Source organism: Dermacentor andersoni, chromosome 8 (genome assembly GCF_023375885.2).
Source record: "Dermacentor andersoni chromosome 8, qqDerAnde1_hic_scaffold, whole genome shotgun sequence".
In the NCBI taxonomy this organism is placed as follows: Eukaryota; Metazoa; Arthropoda; class Arachnida; order Ixodida; family Ixodidae; genus Dermacentor; species Dermacentor andersoni.
In genome coordinates, this window is record NC_092821.1 from 66,786,247 (window position 1) to 66,795,424 (window position 9,178).

The 9,178-nt window shown below is 45.1% G+C and overlaps 1 protein-coding gene across 2 annotated transcripts in view; it reads left to right on the plus strand.

Moving 5' to 3' along the window:
• The window catches only part of LOC126538778 (uncharacterized), a 353,978-nt gene that overhangs the window by 60,088 nt on the left and 284,712 nt on the right, over nucleotides 1-9,178 (plus strand). The gene's annotated exons all lie outside the window — the stretch shown is intronic.

The following is a 9,178-nucleotide window of genomic DNA, read 5'->3' on the forward strand; positions in this document are numbered from 1 at the left end:
CGCTCAATACGAGGTTGACTCGGCAACTGAGGTTGTTGAACCCAATGCGATTGGGGACTTTCACCCGACAAGCATTGCCGATTTTGATGGCACTAAATTGTATGATGTATAGTGGACTGGCGACAACACTGTCTTCGGTGGCTACTACAAAGCCAAGTTGCTCCACATGACAAGTAAGTCGCTACACGAACTGTACAGTATCAGCATATATAGTGATATTGGGTTGCCGAAAAAGTTAAATAAGAGAAAACATTGAGTCCAATTGGGGTTTTCAATGGTGCCCAATTGCTCACAATGGAAGACCACTGCAGATCCAAGTTCTTACAATTAGACATCATTGGGGTTCAGAATGCCAATTAGACCTAATTTGAAGTCACTGGCTAAGCAATCCCGTGGAACAACCTTTCCACTTGAATGTTGCCACTGAGCATGTCGCGACTTGTGCTTTCGTTCAGCAGCGCGAGTGCACTTCGTAGCTGGAGAAACGGGAGCGCGCTTCGAAGACATACGACTGACTCAGCTAGCAAGGATAGTGTACCGACGCCATTTTGGAGCACGAGTGTGGCGCCATCTATTGGGCATATGCGCAGTATGTGCACCACTCTGGTGACGTCACCAGCGCCTCCTAGCGCAGTGTGACATATTCTGCAAGCATGAGTCATTAAAGGCTTTCGCCTCAAAAAGTTACGTGGTCACAGAGACGCGCTCGTGCCACTGCTCACGCGTTCGTCTCCTTCCACAGCTGGCTCTGATGCCACTCATCATGCCAGCGTAGCCATACGGTCCCTCCCTCAGCAAAGGCGCTGGTGGCACTGGCCCACTGCCAGTCGGTGTGGTGATTTCAGTGAGTTCTGTCGTGTGCTCTGATGAATGGACCTTCGATAGAGATGGTACATAAAGTCACATGGTCCCAGAGACAGACCGCGCTGATGGCCAGTCTGTATATAGCACTATGTGTCGCAGTGCTGCCACTTGGCGCGGTGATTTCGGTGAATTCTGTTGTGCGCTCCGATAGACGAACCTTTGACTTCTTAGTCAGTAGCTGCATTCGGCTCCTTTGGACATCCATGCAAGTACGCGAACGAGGCCAAGGCACGTGATGTGAGAAATGATAGAAGGCAGCATGAAAACAATACCATTACGTTCTGTAAAACGAGTCATCATCGTGAAGACGTCGCGGTGTTTTCGCATTCATCCACAAAGGGATACTAAGTGCCTTTGTTTGTTTTTTTTTCTTCATACGCAGGCAATAGAGTGGGCGTAAGTTTGCATGTGAGTCGGGGTTTATGTGTACCGATAAAGTGTGTGAAACTTACTATGCCAGGAAGTGGCACTACACTCCTCAGCACTGTGTGAAGAGTGGTATTCACTGTTGGTGACGTTCTGGCATTGGAAGTCTTTTCCTTGGAGGTTAGCACTGCAACGCTGGTGAGGAGTGAACTTTTGTTATCCTCGAGGGATGCTGTGCATTACGAAGAGCCGGCAACACGGGTAGTGCTTATGTAGCAGCAGTCCGTGAACTTGGACACAGATACATTCCATTTCTTAATATGCTAGTTGCAATATTGCCTTTGTAGCCAACTGCTGCACACGTCTTCACTTCACCGCGTCATATTTTCCAGCATGAATGGAGCACAGTGTGTTAGCGAACACCCAATTGCATTTGCTACAGCTGTTCGCACAGAAGCAGGTCACAAGAGGTGATGGTTTCGTATTTGTGTGCTTTCAAAGAGGCAACGTGCGACACACCGTCGAAAGTGCCATCTCGTTTCTCTAGAGCAAACTGCTTCGTGAAAAGGCTCAATACTGTCAATGTTGTGTATGCATTGAGCAATATTATTTCATGTCTGTACTCATATGTCACTGCTTTCTGGTGCCGTGCAGAAACATCACAGGAAATGGATATCTTCCCAAGCAAGAGGCCTAGGGAGGCAATAAACTCAAATGAAGAAAACGGAAAAAAGAGGACAAAAACGAAGGTATGCCCAACACTTTCTTCTTTTATGGCATTTATGCATTGGACAACGCTGTGACACACACTGCTTCATCTGCTCAATGAAAGCACATAAGTTCTGCCAATTGGGTCCGTGCACCGAACACATTTGGCCATCATTACGTGCCAACTTTCATTGCACACCTAATGCAATGTGCAATTTACTGTATAGAAAAGCATGATTGAGAGAGAACTGTAGAAGCAAATATACAATAACTTAATTTTAGCATAGCTCTATTGTTTGCTTATATCTTAGAGTCCCTTAGTGAACTTGCTGCTCTGATGTGCTGGGAAGAGTATGAATGCTAGCTTTGAAACGTTGTCTTCAAACATTTATCTTCAAATTTAAAAGCCATTTTACCTGCTTTCAATCTTCATAAAAATATGTGAGCGCTAATTGTAATATCGCAAAGCATTTATGGCCTGTTAATGCTCTCTCTATGCAACTGGTGGTCTGGAATCGCACTGTCACAAGTGGAAGTTTAGACATCATTGTAAATTTATACTTGTTGAGTTTCAAAGGCTTACTTTATGTATGTGATATATTATTTCTGTGAAAGGCAATAAGCTTTGCGCTTTTAGTGTATTGCCAGAACAATCATTGCTTTTTTTTAAAATAATACTGCAGCCCGCACCATCAGCAAAGCAGCTTTGCCTGGAAACACATAGCACTGTTGAGGTGGAGCTTGCAGCTCGTATTGAAGAAGTCACACCCTCTAGCTGCACATGTTGCAATGACGGCTGTGGAGTGCGCGGCCAACTAGAGCAAACAAGAGAGGAAAATGCTCTGCTGAAAGAGGAGCTACTGGCTCAGAAATCGAGCTTCATCAAAAAAACAGAAGAACTCAAGAAAAAGTTAAATGAAGCTCTGCATCGCAATGCAGAGCTTCAGAGAGCACTGACTTCGAAGATTTTTACAAGTGGTGAGTGACCTTTGCATGTTCTTATGATAGTCATTTACATAAAATTCCAGCCAGGCAACGTACCCAGCGGGGGGCCGGGACCCCCCCTCCCCCTAAAATTAAGCGGCATGCACCCCCCCCCCCCTCACCGCCCACGCTACCACTCCTCACACACATTCCTAAAGCGCCGACAAATCAATCTATTTGGCAGTCAACATTTTGCTGCCTTTTACAGCGAAAGCTGTATATGACTAACATTTCGTAATTTCTTTCGGTGTCCGTCAACAGGAAAAATCATCATGTGGGCCGATCCTGGTGATGTGCAAGAAGGATCCAAGCTCAATGGCACATACCCCAGTGGGCTCGGGAACCTTAATCAGCCCTTCAATATCTTCGGGATGGGCCCATGTATGGGGAGTGCTTAAAACCTGCTTCACCTCCGTAGTGGGTCGGCCGGGCATAGCACTACCATCGGAATCGGCCCACATATAGGGAGTGTTTAATGCCTGCTTCACCTCCGCTGGGGGTCGGCCCAGTCTTGCATTATCTTTGGGATCAGCCCACGTATGGGGAGTGCATAACGTCTGCTTTAACTTTGCCGCCGGTAGGCCAGGCATTGCACTACCTTCGGGCCGATCCGCGGCGGAGGTGAAGCACTTTGCTTGCTTTTCGTTTGAGAGCTTTGAGTGTTGTCAGCTCTCGCTGCGATTCCATTTTTACAGACTGGATCGGTCAATTTTTCACTCCTTTTGGATGGTGGCAGTTATTGGCATCTCCTGGGGTGTGAAGGCCGATTTTCTCATCCATTCGGTGCCCGCGTGATTAACTCGCGATGAGTTCAGTTGTCACCATCTGTTCAACGATCACACGCATCACTGTTGCTTCGTTAGTTCAACCTTCTTTGTTTAGACTGATCCAGGGACCAGGAAAGGGATACGTTTCGTAGTCGGCTGGTGTGTACGCTCGTGGAACGAGTTGCGGCCATAGAAAACGCCGGTTGTGTTTAACTTTTCCTTTTGCTTCGTTAATTCCTCGATGAACAGCTCGCCACGATGCTAGCAGATCCTCGGAACCACATACCCGCAATATGGGTTAGATAAGGTGGAAAATAAAATAATGCAAAAGAGCGTCCATCATAAGGACCTGCAATAATCGTTAAACCCACAAGCAATATGACTGTCACTTGTTATCTCGTATGGCTTTTCCCTAATTGTATAGCACTTTTCGTGCAAAATTGGCAACTAGAAACAAGAGTCGCTAGGAATTTTTTTTTTTGTCTCCAGATATCTATCACCTTCGTTTATCCATACACCAAAGTATTTGTATTCGTTTACACGAGCTGTAACCTTACTCGAGGATGCTGTGAGCAGCACCACTTGCGGTAGCAAATGAATATGTTGCCAGGCAGGGCATTTGCATACGTGATTCAGTTTCAGTTTACTGTTTATTCAAGATACATAGTTAGTTAGCAGTATACAGGCGAGTGTCCCAATGTCGAACGACTGCAGCGGGAAGGCAACAGCCAAACAGGAAGGAAAAGCAAAAATTAACAAATGTAACTGTTGTTTGTGATAATATTTATGGATCAACATCTTTTTAATTTAAAAAGGAAGCAGAGAAAATGCCGCCAGAAGCGAAGAATAATTCTGTGTGTTTTGAGTGACGCTTCTACTGTTATCATTCGATCCGCCTGACATAGCCACTTCTCTGGTATGCTAATGTGGGCATTTTTCTAACCTTCCGCGGTGGGCACAGTACGCCTAGAATCGCAGTGTCCTGTGCTCTATGCGATTGTACGGGACTGGTGACCACGCATCGTTAAGCAACTTCCCAAATAACAACACAAGTCGGTTCTGGCACTTAAATTGGTAAAGCGGTAAATGAGGGTTCCAAAAGAACTGTAATTGTTCCACAAATATATATATTTCTCTATAATTCTTCCACAGCTAATTCAAAAAACGCTAATACAAATCTTTCTTTTACACTTTCGCTTGTTTAGTTGTTCTTGGCAGTGTTCTTCCAGCGTTTCTGTCAGCGCAAGTCCATCTGATGAGGTTCCTTGTTTGCCAAGTAAAGGAGCGGTGTATCTCACAGGCGTACCTGTGAGGTGTACCTTATTTTAATTCTATTTTGTGGGTTTACACGTCTTTATGGCGAATGGTGGGCATTATTCACATTTGTGCTGGTAAAGGTACCTCCCCCCCCTCATTTGGATAGAAAAGTTGCCTTGGGGTACCCCCCCCCCCCCCCCCCCGAAAAAAATTCTGGGTATGTGCCTGATTCCAGCACAACCCATCTCACTATGAGTGTCAATGCTAATGCCATTAGCATTGGAGCAGCGCAGCAACACACCTTATTGCCACAGCTGAAACGCCTTGTGTATGAGATGTGTATACAGCCTGGCTCCTATCTTGTGCTTCCCATCTTGCAGTGCCATCATGAAGTCCGCACACGGTGCTTGTGTGAATTCAGACAAAATTGTTGGATATATTTGACTCTCATTTGATTGTGCCCAACACCAAAAAAGTTTTAAGTACATTTTGTCTTTTGAGAAAGGCACACACCCAGTGACTGAAGTTGTGGTCAAAGAGGTTCATCAAAGTTTAGCCCGTACCCAATTGCTCATACCCAGTAACCCTAGTTGGTGTAAAAGTGGTTATTAAAGAGCAGTGCCTACACAGTGGCGCATAGAAAGTGACCTGAGTTGGTCTGATGACTGGTCTCAAAAGCCGTTTCCTCAGCACATAATCCCAATGCGCTAATCATATGGCGATAAACTAGACAGTGACCCATGTTGGCAAGAAAACAGTTACACACAGACAGACAGATGATAAAGTGTGAAAAATACGCAGAGAATGCTAATCACATTAAAATCATGAGCCATTCCACTCTGTAAAGGTGGATGACCAGCGAAGCTATGCAGCGCATAACAAAGAGGTTACACAGAATTTTGAACTAAGGTACGAACACATTTATTGTCTAGATCAGTGGCCATCGTGGCGAGAAGTTTGCACACACATTTATTTTTATACATCCGCATTCACTTGTGTTATACATTCATTATATACATTTGTGTTTTCATTTTGCGATATGTTGAAGCAAGGAATTTGAGACCGAAATCACCGCACCGACTAGCAGTGGGCCAGTGCCGCCAGTGCCTTTGCAAAGGGAAGGGCAGTATGGGAATGCTAGCATGGTGAGCGGCATGAGCCAGCTGTGGGAAACGACAACGAACGTGCGAGCAGTGGCACGAATGCGCGAGCAGTGGCACGAGCAATTGCTGTTGAGAGAAGTTGCTGCTCGCACAGATTTGTTGACAGACATGAGAAATGCACGGAACCCTAACCATAAACGGCTTTGCTGTTGTACCTTAAATAGGCAGAAATAGTTTTCCTCAAGTGAAGGTTGAGCAAAGAGTAAGTCTGTCATAGGTCGCAAGTATCAAGCCATTCTGTATCAGTGGTAGTGCTCTTAGCACACCATGGTATACAGTACCATGATGAAACCACATTAGACTGCATGCACATGACTAGATTAAGGTCGGTTCGATTCACCAGCACCACAGGAAACAGGTGACGAGGTACTACACCATGTCATTCGTTTCAGTGGCGCAGCGATGATGCCATGTGAATCATGTCATTTGCGTCAAAAGGTACAGGAAAGGTGCAGGGCTGGTTCACGATTTTTCTGCTACTTCCCTAGTGATGATGCCGACTTGGTGCAGACACGCAGGTGCGAAGCAGCAGCGCAGAAGATGACACAGTACATGAGCATAAACACTGTTGAAACCCTGTTTACGCGTGTCTGCTGTGCCCAAGGAAATGTAGGGTGTGCTTATGCTTCTGAAAGTGACCATACCTGTGGCTCATAACCTCTCAAACTTACGTGGGCGGTGCACATTAGGCTGGCAAAACATACCACCTGCATCGCATCTGCACCTCAGCGTTAATTTCGAGTGACACGTGCCTGCACCGCTGGAGTTGAGCTTCGCCATTTCTGAACTGCTCGTGCTTCACTGTGAACTGGTTCAGTGGTGCAGGCAAATGAAACGAACCTATAGTTGTCATGGGTAAATCTACTGTTGGATTCAAAGCAGCTGACCTAATCTACGAGTGAGAACCGCTTTCTGGCATAGAGTAGTGAATCCTAATACACGTTTGGAATGCAACCCACACTGCTGGAGCATGGCGAGATTTATCCAGGGTACCGTGTGTGTGGTCATCCGCATGTGCTCTTTGCTGCCAGCAAAGGCATACTGTTCTACATGCTAATCCTGTTGAATGCCTACTCATAAGTGTTGGATTCAGCATTGCTCTCTGTGTCCAATTCATCTCATGAGTCAGAGCGCTCACTATCGAACATCAATAACGATGCTGTGTGCCATGGTGGGTTGGGGGTATTTGCCATTACTACAAAAGCCAGAACTACACGGCACCACCAAGCGTAGTGAGAAGTAAAAGACTGAAAAAGCATGCATGAAGGCAGTACTTCGTGTACTTGTTGTTCACTCTGCTGGTTCTTGCGGAGCAGCTTTGAGTGCTCTAAAAAGTGGTCCCAGTGCAAAATCTGCTCTCAGTTTGATTGGAAGACATGACTCGTGCCATCACTTTGTCACTGCAATAGAGTTGCTCTAAAAAGAGCAGCAAAAGTTGCATTCACTCCATCATTGGAATTTATCATTAGTAATTCTGAAAATTCGACTTGTTGTTTCTGTGCTTTGTTTGTGCCCTTGTTCCAAGTCTCGCATGTACATTTAGGATAGTGCCTGTATATCTGCTGTTGCACCAGCTCATGGGCAAAGTGAGAAACGAAATGGCAGGCATCAAACCAGGACAAAATCACTTGGGCAGCAGTGTTTTCATGCACTTATCACCAGTGAAGAAGGGGTAAGGCATGCAGACATGGACACTAGAGAACTGGACAGCACGAACGCCGACTATCAACTGAAGGAAGCACTGAGGTGAAATAAGAAAGAAGACACAAAACTCATCTGCGCGTGCCCTGGAATGGTAACACCACGTCTCAATCGGGTACACGTGCTGACATTCGTGCACACGTGCGGGTACAATCGGGTACACGTGTCGACATCGTAGGCCGGCACGTGTACCCGATTGACACGTGGTGCTACGGTTCCAAAGCATGCGCAGATGAGTTTTGCGTCTTCTTTCTCATTTGATAGTCGGCGTTCGGGTTGTCCACTTCTCTTCTCTAGTGTCCGCGTCTTCACTCCTCATCCCTTCTTTGCATTGTGAATCCTTACCAACAAGCTCAGCTTTCTGTCATTCTATCACCAGTGCTTGTTTTGCACTCGCCCTACTTCCATACAATGGCATTGGTTATATTGAGGTATGTGTAGTAGCCTAACTTTGAACTTTCATGCAAGCTATCGGATTTGTTTCTGAACAACCAAGCAGACTGAGAGGCTGAACTTGAAATAAATTTGAACCGACTCTACTGCCATCAATTTCCCATGAAAGCAGTATAAGTAAATCTGGCCATGTGTTCAAGACTTATACAAAGAGGTGAATAGTAAGAAAACGCCAGTATCGTCACCTTTTTTTCCTGCACTCTGCCTCTATGTTTACAAATGTACAGCTTACCTATACTCAATAACATGCCTGATGAGTTAGACTTATAGTGTTGTAATAATAATTTCAGAGAGCAAGATCATTTACGCCCGGTCTTTGGATGTGGTGGTAGGTGCAGAAGTTCCTGTACACTCACGGAGCTCGGGGCTGGGAGCGAAAGGCAAGCTACATATGTGGTTAATTTTCCAAGTTTAGTTTTTGTTGTCTTCATTTTACTACTATTGCACCAAATTTATTTTTTACTTCCCCAGAAGAAATCAGGCACCTGCATTTAATCTATATAGTTAAATTTTGACCATAATATATATTGGCAAAAGTGATTCATGTGTTGTTCAGTCCTGGGATGAAACATTGGAAACATTTCACATAAACTTAAAATTGTGCATTGCAGCTGTTCATGTCTGGTATATAGCCACTTGAAATACATGTCAGACCAGTCATCTTAAAGCATTTATATGCAGTTACCTGCTGTAAGTTCTCGGTACAGGGCTCAAGGTACTTTGTGACAGGGCCAGTGTAGTCACAAGCAATTTCTGTTCTTTCTGTATTCTATAATTAAGAACTCAGGGCCCCAGAATTATGTTGTAGTGTTCTATGTACTAAGGTCTACAACATGTCCAGAATTGGAGCTTGCTTTCCCTTTGACAACCAAAAAACAATTTATTTGTCATGTCACTTGCAAGATAATACATGTC